Genomic DNA, 19,783 nt, shown 5'->3' on the forward strand with positions numbered 1-19,783 from the left:
GGGAGCCCCTAAGGTAAAAAAAAACTACAAAAGTGTATATTGTATTGGTTTTGAAAATGAAAAAATATCAAAATGGCCCCCGCATCCTTTGATTTTTCAGTGTGTGGCCCTAAGTGGAAAAAGTTTGGACACCCCTGCACTAAGCAGATTTTATGTCAGAGTGTTTTACTTGTTTTAAGTGTTTTGGTCCTAAATGATCTCAGTAAGATATTACAGCTTGTTGCTGAGATTTGATGACCTATATTTAGGGATGTCCGATAATATCGGCCTGCCGATATTATCGGCCGATAAATTCTTTAAAATGTAATATCGGAAATTATCGGTATCGGTTTTTTTATTATCTGTATCGTTTTTTATTTTATTTATTAAATCAACATAAAAAACACAAGATACACTTACAATTAGTGCACCAACCCAAAAAACCTCCCTCCCCCCATTTCTTTCTGTTATCAATATTCTGGTTCCTACATTATATATCAATATATATCAATACAGTCTGCAAGGGATACAGTCCGTAAGCACACATGATTGTGCGTGCTGCTGCTCCACTAATAGTACTAACCTTTAACAGTTAATTTTACTCATTTTCATTAATTACTAGTTTCTATGTAACTGTTTTTATATTGTTTTAATTTCTTTTTTATTCAAGAACATGTTTTTAATTTAGTTATCTTATTTTATTATTATTTTTTAAAAAGTACCTTATCTTCACCATACCTGGTTGTCCAAATTAGGCATAATAATGTGTTAATTCCACGACTGTATATATCGGTTGATATCGGTATCGGTTGATATCGGTATCGGTAATTAAAGAGTTGGACAATATCTGAATATCGGATATCGGCAAAAAGCCATTATCGGACATCCCTAATAATAATGTCTTAATTCCACGACTGCATATATCGGTTGATATCGGTATCGGTTGATATCGGTATCGGTAATTAAAAAGTTGGACAATATCGGAATATCGGATACCGGCAAAAAGCCATTATCGGACATCCCTACCTATTTTGAGTAAAACATGCTTGAAACTAGAATATCAAGTGTTGCAAAGCTGTGTCATCAACACTCACAAGTATAAAAATGCTTTTTTAAAGTAATAATTTCTTATTTTAAGCATGAAAAAAAAAAATCATGACTTTGATACAATTGTGTCTCATAAATAAAACCTGTCTCACGTTTTGCACTCGCGCACCTGTCACTAATCATGTCGGTTTTATTTAAGCTTCCAGTTGCCGGGCAGTCTGTCTGGCGACATCACTCCAGATACCTTTTTTTGTCCATAGTTCTGCCTTTGTGCTAGTTTGTGTTTTCATAGCCAAGTTTTGTACCTCCGCTGTGAGCGCCTTTGGTTTATTCCCTTTTTGGAGCTTTTGAGTTAAAATTAAAAGATGTCATTACCTTCACGTCGTGTCCGGTCCAGTCGCTTTGCACCACGGTAAAACAAACCACACCATAGTCCAAATCCCGACAAACCATTTTGGACAGAAATAGTTCATGCACATTCGGGTAAATTCTTCAAAATTACAATTAAAAATGTTTTGGCCGGGGGCCGGGCTGTATATATGCGCACTAATTGACTGAAAGAGCACGCACTTGGCGCGATGATGTCATGTTATCCATGGAAAAAATGCATTTTTAGACAATATGATTTGCCTGAGCGGCTAGGAGACCCCGAGAGTAACAAGCGGTTGCCTTGTTGCCTTTCCATTAAGAACAATACATTAGTTTTTAGTAGAGATGTCCGATAATGGCTTTTTTGCAGATATCCGATATTGTCCAACTCTTAATTACCGATACCGATATCAACCAATACCGCTATATACCGTTGTGGAATTAACACATTATTATGCCTAATTTTGTTGGGATGCCCCGCTGGATGCATTAAACAATAATATATATAATGTAGCGTCCCGGAAGAGTTAGTGCTGCAAGGGGTTCTGGGTATTTGTTCTGTTGTGTTTATGTTGTGTTACGGTGCGGATGTTCTCCCGAAATGTGTTTGTCATTCTTGTTTGGTGTGGGTTCACAGTGTGGCGCTTATTTGTAACAGTGTTAAAGTTGTTTATACGGTCACCCTCAGTGTGACCTGTATGGCTGTTGATCAAGAGTGCTTGCATTCACTTGTGTGTGTCAAAAGCCTTTTATATTATTGGCGCTCTGTATTACACCCTCTGTCCGTGTAAAAAGCGGCGTTTTTAAATGTCATGAATGTTACTCTTTGAAACCGATACTGATCATTTTGAAACCGATACCGATAATTTCCGATATTACATTTTAAAGCATTTATCGGACATCCCTAGTTTTTAGTATACATTTGCTGATTTCAAGAAAGGTAATGCCGAGCGCATATCATTATGTCAAGATAATGGCACTATAGCATTTACTTCATTTAGGAATATTTTTCAACATATTGAGCAAAGAGGTCTCTTTTTTTTTCTACCAAGAAAAGTGCACTTGTTATTAGTGAGAATATACTTATTTGAAGGTATTTTTGGGTTCATTGAGGTTAGTTAATTAGGGACCGAATGTCCCTTTGGGACAGAGGACCCTATTGTATTTTTATTATTATTATTATTTTTATTATACCGCCGCCTCTTTGAGCTGTAATTTGACCCCCTTAACATGCTTCAAAACTCACCAAATTGGACACACGCATCAGGCCTGGCAAAAATTGCGATCGAATAAAAAAAAAAAACAACCCAAAACTCAAAATTGCGCTGTAGCGCCCCCTAGGAAGAAAACACAGACAAAACTGCCTGTAACTTCCAGTAGGAATGTCATAGAGACATGAAACAAAAACCTCTATGTAGGTCTCACTTAGACCTACATAGACTGACATCCCCCAGCAAAAATCAACAGGAAGTTTGCAATTCCCCCTTCAAAACAAAAGTTTTGTAAAAACAGTCACCTTTGCCTCTTTGAGCTGTAATTTGACCCCCTTAACATGCTTCAAAACTCACCAAATTGGACACACACATCAGGACTGGCGAAAATTGCGATCTAATCAAAAAAATCAAACCCCAAAACTCACAATTGCGCTGTAGCGCCCCCTAGGAAAAAAACACAGACAAATACCTGCTTATTATTATTACACAGACAAAACTGCATGTAACTTCCAGTAGGAATGTCATAGTTTTAATTTTCCTGAGGGAACTCTCCTGAAGGAATCAATAAAGTACTATCTATCTATCTATAGAGACATGAAACAAAAACCTCTATGTAGGTCTCACTTAGACCTAGATTTCATACACTGACATCCTCCAGCAAAAATCAACAGGAAGTTTGCAATTCCCCCTTCAAAACAAACGTTTAGTAAAAACAGTCACCTTTGCTTCTTTGAGCTGTAATTTGACCCCCTTAACATGCTTCAAAACTCACCAAATTGGACACACACATCGGGATTGGCAAAAATTGTGATCTAATCAAAACAACAAACCCCAAAACACAAATTTGCGCTCTAGAGCCCCCTAGGAAGAAAACACAGACAAAACTGCCTGTAACTTCCATTAGGAATGTCATAGAGACATGAAACAAAAACCTCTATGTAGGTCTCACTTTGACCTAGATTTCATACACTGACATCCCCCAGCAAAAATCAACAGGAAGTTTGCAATTCCCCCTTCAAAACAAACGTTTAGTAAAAACAGTCACCTTTGCCTCTTTGAGCTGTAATTTGACCCCCTTAACATGCTTCAAAACTCACCAAATTGGACACACATCAGGACTGGCGAAAATTGCGATCTAATAAAAAAAATCAAACCCCAAAACTCAAAATTGCGCTGTAGCGCCCCCTAGGAAAAAACCACAGACAAAACTGCTTATTATTATTACACAGACAAAACTGCATGTAACTTCCAGTAGGAATGTCGTAGAGACATGACACAAAAACCTCTATGTAGGTCTCACTTAGACCTATATTTCATACACTGACCGTCAAAGTTGCAGCTTTAATTTTACTTGTTTTGGAAAGTCTTGACAAGCCATTTTTTCTTGTTCTATTGGCAGATAATTTTGCTTAGTTCAAATAAAATACCCCTCATTTTTGTATTTTTTTTCCCTTGTTTTTGAACACTGACTTTTGGCAGTGAAGGTGGAGTGAGGAACAATGAGCAAATTGAACCTCTGCATGCTAAGATTCAAGCACATGTTCGAGCATGCACACACACACACACACACACACACACACACACACACACACACACACACACACACACACACACACACACACACACACACAACACAAGGTCAGCCTCAAAGACAAGGGAGTAGGGGTGTTAAGGCGGTGGGTGGGAGTGGAAAACAGATCATGATGAATCGGCTCACATTTTTACAAAACGCTGCCCTAAATGCATCTTGGCTTTAGTCGGCACAGCCAGCGTTATTAGTACTGTTTGTGATGTATGGAAACCAGGCTGTGGCGCAAATTGTGCAATTACGAAGAAGAAGCCGATTACGCCGAGCCGCCGCGTTGTAAACCACGTCTCCGTGTCGCCTCTCTTTCACCCCTTTTTGCAAACCGGCCCTGGCATCGCTCGCAGTTCAATGTCGGGCGGAGTGTGCCAGTTTTGCACAAAAAAACCGCAGGGAGCCGACCAACCTCGGATAGGAGGGCGCTGGAGTGCAGCCGAGGAAGAAGTAGGCACGCAGAGAGAGGGGAAAGAAGGCAGAATTTGTCTTGCGTGCGGATGAAAGGACAATTTATTAGAAGCTGCTCAGGGAGACAGAATATTTTGCCCCAGTGCTTTACTGACTGTCTGGATGAGAAATGGGAGCGTTTTAGCAGCCGTACCGGGCCCAGGCATGAGATGGGCAAGAGCCGCGTCTTCCGCAGCAGCAACCTGGCACAATCCCAGCACAGCAATGCTGCAAACACCCCTGAGGGTCGTGGATCAGGTTCTGGGCAGGAGGGGAGCGGATGTGTGGTAGGTGTAAACCAGGGGTGTCCAAACTTTTTCCACTGAGGGCCGCACACGGAAAAATGAAAGCATGTGGGGGCCATTTTGATATTTTTCATTTTCAAACCATAACAAAATATATGCATTTTTTATTTATTTTACCTTTAGGGGTCCCGGGGACCATAAAGGGTCTCAGTCATTAAAATGTTAAAAATAAGTCAGATTATAATTTTTTTTTAAATTATTTAACGCTTACAGTTATTCTCTATATCAACTTCAAGTTGATATAAAGTAATACAAATTTAAAAATGTTTTATGGCTTTTCTGTCAAAAACAACTTAGTTTTTTTTATAGTACAACTGAAATATGCAGTATTTAGTAGGGATGTCCGATATTATCGGCCGATAAATGCGTTAAAATGTAATATCGGAAATTATCGGTATCATTTTTTTTATTATCTGTATCGTTTTTTTTATTTTTTATTATTATTTTTTTTAAAAATTAAATTAACATAAAATACACAAGATACACTTACAATTAGTGCACCAACCCAAAAAACCTCCCTCGCCCCATTTATTTCTGTTATCAATATTCTGGTTCCTACATTATATATCAATATATATCAATACAATCTGCAAGGGATACAGTCCGTAAGCACACATGATTGTGCGTGCTGCTGGTCCACTAATAGTACTAACCTTTAACAGTTAATTTTACTCATTTTCATTCATTACTAGTTTCTATGTAACTGTTTTTATATTGTTTTACTTTCTTTTTTATTCAAGAAAATGTTTTTAATTTATTTATCTTATTTTATTTATTTTTTTAAAAAGTACTTTATCTTCACCATACCTGGTTGTCCAAATTAGGCATAATAATGTGTTAATTCCACGACTGCATATATCGGTTGATATCGATATCGGTTTATATCGGTATCGGTAATTAAAGAGTTGGACAATATCGGAATATCGGATATCGGCAAAAAGCCATTATCGGACATCCCTAGTATTTAGTAATTAGAGCCCTAAAAGATCAATAATGCAGGACACCATTGATTTTAATTATTTCATATTTTTGAGTAATCACAGTGAAAATATAAATAAAAAATCACTAAATATATTTGGGATCCAAAAGGTGCCCCACTCATAAAGTGATACATTTTTATTAGGTTTTTCTTTTACTTTCAACACTTAAGTTACGAGATCAACTTCAGATATATCTGTCCATTTTATGCTGGAACTATTATTTTGTTTGTTTTATGCGCTTTTGTCAAAGAAAACTTTGATGTTTTTATATGGCTACTACACAATATATGCAATATTTACCACATAAAATATTTTAAAGTGAAATATTTGAAGTCATTGGAGCCCTGAAAATAATTAATTATAACATGGATTTTTTGTCGTTGTTTTTTTTTTGAGCAATGGCAAAAAAAGAAAAATGAAGAAAGACAAAAGAAAAAAAAAACAGCCTGCATGGCAGCTTTTGTGTCAACATTGCAACTTTTTCTCGTTAGATTTCACCTCATTCCACTTTTTTTAATGTTCTTTTTTATTGTTACAATAGTATTTCCAGAATGTGTGGCGGGCCGGTAAACAATTAGCTGCGGGCCGCAAATGGCCCCCGGGCCGCACTTTGGACACCCTGGTGTAAACGTTCAATGCTGTTTTTTTGCACTTGCACACACTTAGGGCCTGATCTACTAAGATCTAAATAACATGTGCGAAACAGTGTGTGCAAACTATAAAATGGGGTATACCAGGGGTGTCCAAACTTTTTCCACTGAGGGCCGCACTCTGAAAAATCAAAGCAGGCGGGGGCCATCTTGATATTTTTTATTTTAAAAACCAATACAATATATGTATAAAAAATATACATTTAGGCCTCCACTCAGGCTTGATCCCAAAGGGTTTTGGTCAAAAAAAATATTAAAAATGTGTCATTATTCAGTATTATTATTTGTATTATTATTCAAGTTTTAAATCTCTAGATCAACATTAGGTCTATCTGTCAATATAATGCTTTTAAAGATTTAAGTTGTATGCTCTGGTTGTCAAAGAAAACCCTGTTTTTTTAATGGAAAAAATACAAAATATGCAATATTTTCAAACAATAACATTTTTAAGTGGAATATTTGAGATTATGTAATAATTGGAGCCTTAAAAAGGTCAATAACTCATAACAACATTGATTTTAATCCATTATTATTTTTTGAGCAAAGGCACTTAAAAACAAATCACACTAAAATTATTGAGGATCCAAATAATTATATTATTATTATATAATAAATATAATATAATATAAATATAATTAATAAATATTATTATTTAAAAAATAAATTATATATATATATATTTTCTTTACTGTTTACTTTTAACACAATAATCTCGAGATCAACTTCAGATCTATCCGTCAATTATACGTGTTATTGTTGTTTATGTTTTTCGTTTGTTCATTTTAGGCCCTTCTTTACAAAAAATAACTCAGTTTTTTATATGGCAAACACAAAATAGGCAACATTTTCCCCAAAAATATCTCAGATGTGACGTAATTGGAGACTTGAATAGGTCAATAATTCATAATGACATTGATTTTGATTCATTATTATTTTTTAAAGAAATAAACAGCCTGCATGGCAGCTTTGTGTTATTAGAGTAAACATTGCGACATGTTCTTGTTACATTTCACCTGTTTGCTCTTTTATACCACTTATCATGTTTTTAATTTTTTTAATTCGTATTTTTAAAATGTGCCGCGGGGCCGTTAAAAAATTACCTGCGGGCCACAAATGGCCCTCGGGCCGCACTTTGGACACCCCTGGTGTAAACGTTCAATGCTGTTTTTTTGCACTTGCACACACTTAGGGCCTGATCTACTAAGATCTAAATAACATGTGCGAAACAGTGTGTGCAAACTATAAAATGGGGTATACCATTTATTTACCAGGGGTGTCCAAACTTTTTCCACTGAGGGCCGCACTCTGAAAAATCAAAGCAAGCGGGGGCCATTTTGATATTTTTTATTTTAAGAACCAATACAATATATGTATAAAAAAATATACATTTAGGCCTCCACTCAGGCTTGATCCCAAAGGGTTTTGGTCAAAAAAAAAATTAAAAATGTGTCATTATTCAGTATTATTATTTGTATTATTATTCAAGTTTTAAATCTCTAGATCAACATTAGGTCTATCTGTCAATATAACGCTTTTAAAGATTTAAGTTGTATGCTCTTGTTGTCAAAGAAAACCCTGTTTTTTTAATGGAAAAAATATAAAACATGCAATATTTTCACACAATAACATTTTTAAGTGGAATATTTGAGATTATGTAATAATTGGAGCCTTAAAAAGGTCAATAACTCATAACAACATTGATTTTAATTCATTATTATTTTTTTGAGCAAAGACACTTAAAAACAAATCACACTAAAATTATTGGGGATCCAAATAATTATATTATTATTATATAATAATTATAATATAATATAAATATAATTAATAAATATTATCATTTAAAAAATAAATTATATATATATATTTTTTTTACTGTTTACTTTTAACACAATAATCTCGAGATCAACTTCAGATCTATCCGTCAATTATACGTGTTATTGTTGTTTATGTTTTTCGTTTGTTCGTTTTAGGCCCTTCTTTACAAAAAACAGCTCAGTTTTTTATATGGCAAACACAAAATATGCAACATTTTCCCCCAAAATATCTCAGATGTGACGTAATTGGAGCCTTGAATAGGTCAATAATTCATAATGACATTGATTTTGATTCATTATTATTTTTTAAAGAAATAAACAGCCTGCATGGCAGCTTTGTGTTATTAGAGTAAACATTGCGACATGTTCTTGTTACATTTCACCTGTTTGCTCTTTTATACCACTTATCATGTTTGTTTTTTTTTTCATTCGTATTTTTAAAATGTGCCGCGGGGCCGTTAAAAAATGACCTGCGGGCCACAAATGGCCCCCGGACTGCACTTTGGACACCCTGGTGTAAACGTTCAATGCTGTTCTTTTGCACTTGCACACACTTAGGGCCTGATCTACTAAGATCTAAATAACATGTGCGAAACAGTGTGTGCAAACTATAAAATGGGGTATACCATTTATTTACCAGGGGTGTCCAAACTTTTTCCACTGAGGGCCGCACACTGAAAAATCAAAGCAAGCGGGGGCCATTTTGATATTTTTTATTTTAAGAACCAATACAATATATGTATAAAAAATATACATTTAGGCCTCCACTCAGGTTTTGGTGAAAAAAAAAATTAAAAATGTGTCATTATTCAGTATTATTATTTGTATTATTATTCAAGTTTTAAATCTCTAGATCAACATTAGGTCTATCTGTCAATATAACGCTTTTAAAGATTTAAGTTGTATGCTCTTGTTGTCAAAGAAAACCCTGTTTTTTTAATGGAAAAAATACAAAATATGCAATATTTTCACACAATAACATTTTTAAGTGGAATATTTGAGATTATATAATAATTGGAGCCTTAAAAAGGCCAATAACTCATAACAACATTGATTTTAATTCATTATTATTTTTTGAGCAAAGACACTTAAAAACAAATCACACTAAAATTATTGGGGATCCAAATAATTATATTATTATTATATAATACATATAATATAATATAAATATAATTAATAAATATTATCATTTAAAAAATAAATTATATATACATATTTTTTTACTGTTTACTTTTAACACAATAATCTCGAGATCAACTTCAGATCTATCCGTCAATTATACGTGTTATTGTTGTTTATGTTTTTCGTTTGTTCGTTTTAGGCCCTTCTTTACAAAAAACAGCTCAGTTTTTTATATGGCAAACACAAAATATGCAACATTTTCCCCCAAAATATCTCAGATGTGACGTAATTGGAGCCTTGAATAGGTCAATAATTCATAATGACATTGATTTTGATTCATTATTATTTTTTAAAGAAATAAACAGCCTGCATGGCAGCTTTGTGTTATTAGAGTAAACATTGCGATATTTTCTTGTTACATTTCACCTGTTTGCTCTTTTATACCACTTATCATGTTTTTTATTTTTTTCATTCGTATTTTTAAAATGTGCCGCGGGCTGTTAAAAAATGACATGCGGGCCACAAATGGCCCCCGGGCCGCACTTTGGACACCCCTGGTGTGTACTATTAGTGGGCGTGTTGCAGGTGATAACAAGTGCAAAAACTGGTGACCATAGAGACACTCATTTCCCTCCAAATTCATGGCATCACATTCTCCACACTGCAAAAACTGAAATCTAAGTAAGATGAAATATCTCAAATAAGGGTGATATTTGCTTATTTTCTGTCTGATAAGATAATTCTTCTCACTAAGCAGATTTTATGTTAGAGTGTTTTACTTGTTTTAAGGGTTTTGGTCCTAAATGATCTCAGTAAGATATTACAGCTTGTTGCTGAGATTTGATGACCTATTTTGAGTAAAACATGCTTGAAACTAGAATATCAACTGTTGTGTCATCAACACTCACAAGTAGAAAACTACTTTTTTAAAGTAATAAGTAAGTAATAATTTCTTATTTCAAGCATGAAAAAAAGAATCATGAAGCCGAGTGCATATCATTATGTCAAGATAATGGCACTAGCATTTACTTCATTTAAGAATATTTTTCAACACATTGAGCAAAAAGGTCTCATTTTTGTTTTCTACCAAGAAAAGTGCACTTGTTATTAGTGAGAATATACTTATTTTAAGGTATGTTTGGGTTCAATTTAGTAGAGAACATCGACGATAAAGTTCGCAACTTTTGGTCGCTGATAAAAAAGCCTTGCCTGTAGCGGAAGTAGCGTGACGTCACAGGTTGTGGAGCTCCTCACATCTGCACATTGTTTACTATCATGGCCACCAGCAGCGAGAGCGATTCGGACAGAGAAAGCGACGATTACTCCATTAATTTGAGCGAGGATGAAAGATTTGTGGATGAAGAAAGTGAGAGTGAAGGATTAGAGGGCAGTGGAAGCGATTCAGATAGGGAAGTTGCTGTGAGAGGCGGGTGGGACCTGATATTCAGCTGGGAATGACTAAAACAGTAAATAAACACAAGACATATATATACTCTATTAGCCACAACACAACCAGGCTTATATTTAATATGCCACAAATTAATCCTGCATAACAAACACCTCCCCCCTCCCGTCCATATAACCCACCAATACAAATCAAACACCCGCACAACACACTCAATCCCACAGCCCAAAGTACCGTTCACCTCCGCAAAGTTCATACAGCACATATATTTCCCCAAAGTTACGTACGTGACATGCACATAGCGGCACGCACGTACGGGCAAGCGATCAAATGTTTGGAAGCCGCAGCTGCGTACTCACGGTAGCGCGTATCCAACTCAAAGTCCTCCTGGTAAGAGTCTCTGTTGTCCCAGTTCTCTACGTCAGTGGTCCCCAACCTTTTTGTAGCTGGGCACCGGTCAACCCTTGAAAATGTGTCCCACGGACCAGGGGGGCTGGGGGGGTGGATTTGTATTTTTTTAATTTTTTTTCATAAAGAAATACAATCATGTGTGCTTTCAGACTGTATCCCCGCAGACTGTATTTATCTATATTGATATATAATGTATATATTGTGTTTTTTATATTGATTTAATAAAAAAAATAAAAAAATAAAAAAATATATTTATTTTCTTTCTTTCTTTCTTTTAGTTTATTTCGAACATGAACACATTTACATCATAATACATCACACAATTTCATATCATTTCATTTACATCATGCCCGAAAAGGAGTAGGAAGAAGCAAAGCTTATTTAATCCTACCCCTTTCCCACTTCAAAGCATTTACAATTATATAAAATCATTTACTGACCTTTTTATATAATAAAATAACATCTATGAATTAGTATATACAACAGTTTGTAATATGTAATTAATTAATTCAGTCATTATTATTATTTTTTTTTATTTCTTGCGCGGCCCGGTACCAATCCGTCCCGGTGGTTGGGGACCACTGCTCTACGTGTTTGTGTTGCTGCAGCCGACCGCTAATACACCGCTTCCCACCTACAGCTTTCTTCTTTGCTGTCTCCATTGTTCATTAAACAAATTGCAAAAGATTCACCAACACAGATGTCCAGAATACTGTGGAATTTTGCGATGAAAACAGACGACTTAATAGCTGGCCACAATGCTGTCTCAAAATGTCCGCTACAATCCGTGACGTCACGCGCAAACGTCATCATACCAAGACGTTTTCAGCAGGATATTTGGCGGGAAATTTAAAATTGCACTTTACTAATCTAACCCGACCGTATTGGCATGTGTTGCAATGTTAAGATTTCATCATTGATGTATAAACTATCAGACTGCGTGGTCGCTAGTAGTGGCTTTCAGTAGGCCTTTAAGTACAGTATTTATCTTTATTTTAACAAAAAATCATATAATATTTTGATTTTGGATAATATTGAATTTTAAAAGATATGCAATTGCATGCAGTCCATGATTTTTTAATGTCAAAAGGGAAAAAACTAATATATTTAGCAAGAAAATATTAAGCATTTTATTAATGCATATTAATTCCAGGCTTTCGCGGGCCAAATAGAATAATGTGGCGGGCCAGATTTGGCCCCCGGGCCTTGAGTTTGACACCTGTGCTTTAGTAGATCAGGCGCCGACCTAATGGGCAAAAGTATTGGAACGCAAAGCATAAATCCTGTTTATCTTGCCCTGAATCTTAGTTTATCTGTAGTGTGTCCGTCCAATTAGCAGACCACGGATCCACCATTGCATCTAGGGTAAAGAAAATGGGGTAATATATGTAATATATATATATATATATATATATATATATATATATATATATATATATATATATATATATATATATATATATATATATATATATATATATATATATATATATATATATATATATCTCATTTAAATAAAAGAAACCAGATGGTCCTAGAAGAGCCCGGTGGGCTGCTGGTGTAAAGCACCGCCTCACCCATGCGTCTCTGGTGGAGCCGCTGAAGTGCGCTTCCTATTTATCTCCCGTCTCACTGAGCCGCGGCTGGCGTGACCTCGGTCGGGCACGACATTAATTTTGCCTCGCCCGTTTCCAACGGCGTTGATTAATAAAAAGTGACGAGGTTTCCCGCAAAATGAACGCGCGCTGATAAATGGGAGCACGCGCCTAATTGCTTGGCAAATTAAGAGCTCACAATAGTGAGGAGCAAATGCGGCGCTTTTTAATATTTAAATACTCATTAGGTGTGTGGGAACGTCTCGCTTACTTGGGCCTCAAGTTTCTGTTATTATCCCGGTGGAGAAAAAGGCCTGGGAGATACTCGGGTTAGAAGTGGTGTCCTTAGTACAGGGGTTGGCAACCTTTACCACTCAAAGAGCCATTTTGGCAAGTTTCACAAATTAAAGAAAGTAATGGGAGCCACAAAAAAAAAATTTAAATTTAAAATGAAAAACACCGCATACAAAGCTTAAATGCTTTGTGCTACGTTAACCAGGGGTCTCCGACACACGCACCGGCACGCACTTTAATGTGGAAATGTGATGTTAGTGCAGCCCGCGAGTTTTGAATGAATGGCGCTTGATAGCGTCATACTTGCCAACCCTCTCACTTTTCCCGGGAGACTCCCGAATATCAGAGCGTGATGACACTGCATTTGGCGCCCTCTACAGTCTGCCCTAACAGTGTACCTGCTCGGCCACATGTAGAATGCAATTTCAGCTTGCTCACGTAAGTGACAGCAAGGCGTACTAACTCAGCAGCCACACATCTTACACTGACGGTGCCAATACCCAGAATCCCATGCAGCCCTAACTCTTCCGCTCAACCAACGCACGGAGAGGGGGGGGGTTGATGTGTGGGGGGATTTGGTGGTAGCGGGGGTGTATAATGTAGACCGGAAGAGTTAGGGCTGCATGGGATTCTGGGTAATGGTTGTGTTGTGTTTATGTTGTGTTACGGTGGGATGTTCTCCAGAAATGTGTTTTTCATTCTTTTTTGGTGTGGGTTCACAGTGTGGCGCATATTTGTAACGTAACAATGTTAAAGTTGTTTGATACGGCTACCGTCAGTGTAAGCTGTGTGGCTGATGACTAAGTATGCTTTGCTGTCTCCTGTGTGTGCAAGTAATAACAACATGCAACATGTGGCTGGACTGGCACGCTGTATGTAAATGCTATAGAGGACAATTACTGCAGTGCAATTAGGGCACGCCCTTTATTTAGTAATTAGAGTGTAAATAGGATTATTTTTTCCCTGGGAGTAATTTATGAGAGACACTGACGTCCATAAATCTCCTGGGAAAATCGGGGCGTCGGCATGTATGTAGCTGAGCCGCATCAGAGTGGTCAAGGAGCCGCATGCGGCTCCGGAGCCGCGGGTTGCCGACCCCTGGCTTAGTATGATCAGAGCTGCTAATGGGAAAACACAAAATACACCACAACTTTATACTCTACATTAGTGATTCTCAAATTGTGGCTCCATCAGCAGGCTTCATCGACACTGCAAAAACTGAAGTTTTAGTAAGATTAAATATCTCAAATAAGGGTGATATTTGCTTATTTTCTGTCTGATAAGATAATTCTTCTCACTAAGCAGATTTTATGTTAGAGTGTTTTACTTGTTTTAATGGTCCTAAATGATCTCAGTAAGATATTACAGCTTGTTGCTGAGATTTGATGAGCTATATTGAATAAAACATGCTTGAAACTAGAATATCAACTGTTGCAAAGCTGTGTCATCAACACTCACAAGTATAAAACTACTTTTTTAAAGTCATCATTTTTTATTTCAAGCATGAAAAAAAAAAAAAATCATGACTTTGACATACCCGTAATTTCCGGACTATAAGCCGCACCTGACTATAAGCCGCACCAGCTAAATTTAGGGGAAAATACAGATTGCTCCATATATAAGCCGCACCCGACTATAAGCCGCAGGGTTTTGATGTGTAATTAGCGTAGTATATAGGGGTTCCTGCTACCACGGAGGGGATTGTCGGGGCAGAGATGACTGTTTGGGAACGCAAAGCTTCCCATTTATTAACAATAAATCTTTCAATCATTCAATCAAACTTTCACATCTTTGACATGGCGAACAGCATTCGTGCAGAGTACAAATAATACAACGCTGCAGAGTAATACAAAGTGCTCGCCTGTACGTTATCAAAATAACCAGCCTATGAAAAGTCAGTCTTTAATCATTGTGTCATCGTCTTCCTCCTGCGTACTAAAACCACCGAAATCCTCTTCGTCGGTGTCGGAGAAGAACAGGCCGTAAATAAGCCGCACCCTTGTATAAGCCGCAGGGACCAGAACGAGGGGGAAAAGTAGCGGCTTATAGTCCGGAAATTACGGTAATTGAAAAAGTTAAAAAACAACAACAACAAAACATGAGCAGCTGAATATAAGACGACCACCGCACCACCAAAGTCAATATAGAAAGTCTGCAAACTCAGAACAACTCCAGAAATAATGAAGCCACTGAAATGAGCAAACAAATGAAGACCCTTCAAGAAGACAACAACATGCTGAGGAATATCATAGATGAAATGGATCAGGATAAACGGATGAATTATATCATCGTGACAGGGCACCGAATTAAACCAAGATCCTCTGCGAAAGCTGTGAATAATGAAGGTGAACCAGATGAAATGGGTATGGTCTCAGCAGAACAGCAAGTGGTCAACTTTCTGCAATCAAAGGAAGTGACATTAATACCATGGAAACATGCATCCCACTGAACGGAAGAAACAACAACGCCACTCCAGTCGTGCTCGTGAAACTCGTAAACAGAAAATCCAAAATGGCACTGCTCAGACAGGGAAAGAAGCTGAAGGGAACAAATGTGTACATGAATGAGCATCTCACAAAACGTAATGCTGGAATCGCTAAGAAAGCACGCGACTTAAGGAAGCAGGGAAAAATCCAGGGAACTCGAAGCGCCAACTGTAAAATCTACATCAAGCTGAATGGAGGTCCAGAAGCAAGAGTAATTGTTGTCCATGACAGCAAGGACCTGGGCAATTTTTAAAGTTTACACAGCTACCACAACAACGATGATAATGGACTCTGACAGAAAACAAGCACCTAAATTTAGCATCGACACTACTATGTTCCAAGGGACTCCCACATCAGTAATAATTGTTTTTATAATACAGATGAACAATATAATAGCAACATTAAATGTGATAACAAATTGTCAATTTTTCATTTTAATAGCAGAATCTTGTATGCAAACTACAACAACATTAAGAACTTTTTGGAACACATCAACAAACCCTTCAAAGTGATTGCTGTCACAGAAACATGGATCGATGATACAAAATGAATAGATTTTGATCTGGAAGGAAATGAACTAAAATACATCAACAGAACCAACAAAAATGGAGGAGGAGTAGCTGTGTACGTGATGAAGAACCTGAACTACAAAGTGGTAAAAAACATGTCATTTGCTATAGATACTATCTTAGAATGTATAACCATTGAAATATGTCAGGAAAAAAGCAAAAACATATTCATCAGTTGTATATATAGATCACCTAAGTCAAGTATAGAAACATTATTGTGATTACTTATGGAGTATATTGTGAATAAATTGAGGACAGGAAGTGAACAAAAGTCTTAGCAACTGCTATGTAAAGGAAAATGGGTAAGATTAATTAAGCTCTGCTTCTTCCTACTCCTTTTCGAACATGTTGAAAAGAGAAACTGGAAATTGTGATGTATCATGTTGTATGCTTGCATGTTCGAAATAAACTCAAACTCAAACTCAAACTCAATTGTGTCTCATAATTAAAACAGATGACAGCCAAATGGACTTTGCTGTTTTATTTTCAATGAAACAATAGAAAACACGTACTCATATAGTAGTACAGTTGGCACAGTACAGTAAACTGACGGTTAATATTTAAACATTTAACACGTGACATTTCAAACAATTTTGAACAGAAATAGTTCATGCACATTCAGATGAATTCTTCAAAATTACAATTAATAAAAGGTTGGCCGAGGGCCGGGCTGTATATATGCGCACTAATTGACTGAAAGAGCATGCACTTGGCGCGATGATGTCATGTTATCCATGGAAAAATGCCTTTTTAGACAATATGATTTGCCTGAGCGGCTAGGAGACCCCGAGAGTAACAAGCGGTTGCCTTGTTGCCTTTCCATTAAGAACAATAAATTAGTTTTTAGTATAAGTTTGCTGGTTTCAAGAAATGTGATGCCGACCGCATATCATTATGTCAAGATAATGGCACTAGCATTTACCTAATTTAAGAATATTTTTCAACATATTGAGCAAAAAGGTGTCTTTTTTTTCTACCAAGAAAAGTGCACTTGTTATTAGTGAGAATATACTTATTTTAAGGTATTTTTGGGTTCATTGAAGTTAGCTAATTTGACCTTGTTTTGGAAAGTCTTGACAAGCCAAATTTTCTTGTTCTATTGGCAGATAATTTTCCTTAGTTCAAATAAAATACCCCAAATTTTTGTATTTTTTTTTCTTGTTTTTGAACACTGACTTTTTGCAGTGTGTATTTGGCCATAAGCCAAATTGTTTTAAACCAATGTGGCTCCCGAGTCAAAAAGTTTGGGGCCCCCTGCTCTACGTTATACAACTCGTTATACATGCAACCAGTCAGTGTTAATATTTGCTGTGTGTGTGCGGAGTGTGTTGCAGATCGACTCAAACGTGCACACATGATACACACTTAAATGAGACACACCGCAAACATTTGAGGAGTGCGACACAAAATCCTCCTGCTTTACGCAGAATTAAAGACTGTGCAGATTCATGTAAGCAGACTCTCCCTACGAATGCATCCGGCAGAAGCCAAATGTCATACATATCAGGAGACGACTGGCAAATACTGCAAGTATCCGTGTCTCTCTTCACACAAACGGGACATAATCCTCCCAAGTATATTTAGCCATGTCGTCGGTTTGTTGTCACTTCATTTGCATGACAACACGCAATCTTTCGGTGCAGCAATCGCCGTACTGATATCATCATTATTGTTATTGAGCAATAACGCGGCACGACACTGAGGAGGGAAATTGAGCAAGTTGAGCTCCGAGTCAGGGCAGACACTCGGATTATGGTGATGGATTGCTTTGGGTGATTCCCTCTTTATTATAATTGGCCGAGATCAATATTTCAACAGTTCAGTTACGGCCCTCAGTACAGTGCTCAAAATGTATTATTCACCGCCTTTATCAGCACAGGGGGAGGTAATGATGGGAGGAAGGCTGAGGAGGCAAAATCTCCGTCTGGGATACAAAAACAACTGGAGTGGATGTCCACACATTTAAAAAATATATATTGTACCCAAGCCGCCATGTCTCTCGTGCACCTCAGGTGCTATTTGTGCACTCACCTAACCAGGAGATGCTGCTGTGGGCAGGGGGGGAAAAATAGTCAAATGGGAGTTGGCCAATTAACAACAGAATAACTGCCTCATGAGGCAAAAATAACACGCGCAGGTGGACCTCCACACTGCAAAAAGTTAGTGTTCAAAAACAAAACAAAAAGTACAAAAATGAGGGGTATTTTATTTGAACTAAGCAAAATTATCTGCCAATAGAACAAGAAAATGTGGCTTGTCAAGACTTTCCAAAACAAGTAAAATTAGCTAACCTCAATGAACCCAAAAATACCTTAAAATAAGTATATTCTCACTAATAATTTCAAAATCCTCCTGCTCACATATAAATCACTACATGGTCTAGGGCCGAAGTATATTACTGATATGCTCCCACTATATAAGCCCTCTAGATCACTAAGATCTTCTGAGACCAATCTGTTAGCGGTTCCCAGAGTAAAGTCAAATCAAGGGAGAGCATCATTCAGTCACTATGCAACAAATAGCTGGAATAAACTTCCTGAAGATGTCAGACTTTCCCCAATTCTGACTACTTTTAAAACTAGACTGAAGACTTTTATGTTCACCTTAGCTTTCAGCTAAATCTTTTAATCTTTTAACTTTTAACGTCTGCACTGTTTTTATTTTTATTGTCTGCATTTTAATTTTGCTTTTATTTTCTTTCATTTCACTTTGTTGTCTGTGAAGCACTTTGAGTCTGCCTTGTGTATGAAAAGCGCTATACAAATAAAGTTGCCTTTCATTGCCTTGCCTAATAACAACTGTACTACTATATGAGTACGTATTTTCTATTGTTTCATTGAAAATAAAACAGCAAAGTCCATTTGGCTGTCTTCTGTTTTAATTATGAGACACAATTCTGTCAAAGTCATGATATATTTTTTTTCATGCTTGAAATAAGAAGTGATTACTTTAAAAAAGTAGTTTTATACTTGTGAGTGTTGATGACACAGCTTTGCAACAGTTTCAAGCATGTTTTACTCAAAATAGGTAATCAAATCTCAGCAACAAGCTATAATATCTTACTGAGATCATTTAGGACCAAAACCCTTAAAACAAGTAAAACACTCGAACATAAAATCTTATGTATGGCCGCGCAAGTCCCGGTATGCCCAAAATGTCCATAACACACCCAGCCGAGTCCCACAAGGAGGGGGGGATGAAATTTGGAAAAGTCGGCAAAAATGTTAAAAATACCTACCCAGGTTCGAGTCCCACAAGTCCCGCCCGCCGGCTGGCATGCCCAAAATGTCCAAAACACGCCCAGCAAAGTCCTACGGGAAGGCGGGGAGAAAAGTGAGAAAAATTGGTAAAATGTTCAAAAATCACTCCCGGGTTCGAGAGCTCCATGTGGGACTCGAACCTGGGTAGGCACACTGCAAAAACTGAAATCTAAGTAATTTGCTTATTTTCTGTCTGATAAGATAATTCCTCTCACTACGCAGATTTTATGTTAGAGTGTTTTACTTGTTTTAAG

This window comes from Entelurus aequoreus, linkage group LG01 (genome assembly GCF_033978785.1).
Source record: "Entelurus aequoreus isolate RoL-2023_Sb linkage group LG01, RoL_Eaeq_v1.1, whole genome shotgun sequence".
Lineage (NCBI taxonomy): Eukaryota > Metazoa > Chordata > Actinopteri > Syngnathiformes > Syngnathidae > Entelurus > Entelurus aequoreus.